The sequence below is a fragment of the Mus caroli genome, unplaced genomic scaffold, assembly GCF_978045245.1.
Source record: "Mus caroli unplaced genomic scaffold, Mus_caroli_1 scaffold_6, whole genome shotgun sequence".
NCBI lineage: Eukaryota > Metazoa > Chordata > Mammalia > Rodentia > Muridae > Mus > Mus caroli.
In genome coordinates, this window is record NW_028227261.1 from 86,578,336 (window position 1) to 86,579,157 (window position 822).

General features: G+C 38.6%; 1 non-coding gene across 1 annotated transcript; it reads right to left on the reverse strand.

Annotated features, from left to right (window-relative positions):
- Window positions 1–257: 257 nt before the first annotated feature.
- Window positions 258–364, reverse strand: LOC115030909 (U6 spliceosomal RNA). The gene has a single exon (XR_003836511.1). It is a non-coding gene; the product is annotated as a U6 spliceosomal RNA (small nuclear RNA).
- Between the last annotated feature and the right edge of the window lie 458 nt (window positions 365–822).

Genomic DNA, 822 nt, shown 5'->3' on the forward strand with positions numbered 1-822 from the left:
TCTTGTAGAATTTTGGGGAGCTTTCATTTATACTCTCACATCACCCTCAAATAGTGATACCTTGAATTCTTCCTTTCCAATTCCTATTTCCTGCATCTCCTTTTCTTGTCTTGTTGCTCTAGCTTAAACATTAAGTACTATATTTCGTAGCTAAGGAGAGAGCTGGCAGCCTGTCTTGTCCCAGTTTTTAGTTGGATTGCTTCAAGTTTTTTTCCATTTTGGCTAGATGTTGGCTATTGACTTACTAAACATTGCTTTAAAATATGGAATGCTTCATCAATTTCGATGTCATCTGTGCACAGGGGTCATGCAAATCTTCTTGGTTTTGTTCCAATTTTAGTATATGTGCTGCTGAAGCGAGCACCTGTTCTTCCTTTGTGTTTTGTGTGACATAAAAATTCCACATAGCTTGGAATCCCTTGCATATTTATTAATAGATTGAGTAGAGATGAGAAGCTTATTCTTGTTCCCAGGCTCAAAGTTCCTTTCAGTCACCAGGACAGGGTCTATCACTTAGCCTCAGCTGATGTGGATGCAGGGGACCACATCCTCCTGTAGACTTGTGAAAACCTTTTCACCTCTCTTAATTAAAACAAAGAACAACAACAACAGCAGAAAACATAGTACTTTCCTCCTTGTGATTTTCCAGGATGAATGATATATAATAATTTTCCTCAAAGGGCAAGTCAGGAATACTGGCTCCTTTCCTGGGATCACAGTCGGGGAAAAATATGTCAATGCAAAATAGTATCTTTTATAAGTAACTTGCCCTTTTGCCTAGACTTGTTAAAAGTCAGCAAAGAGTTTGGAGAAAACAAGGGG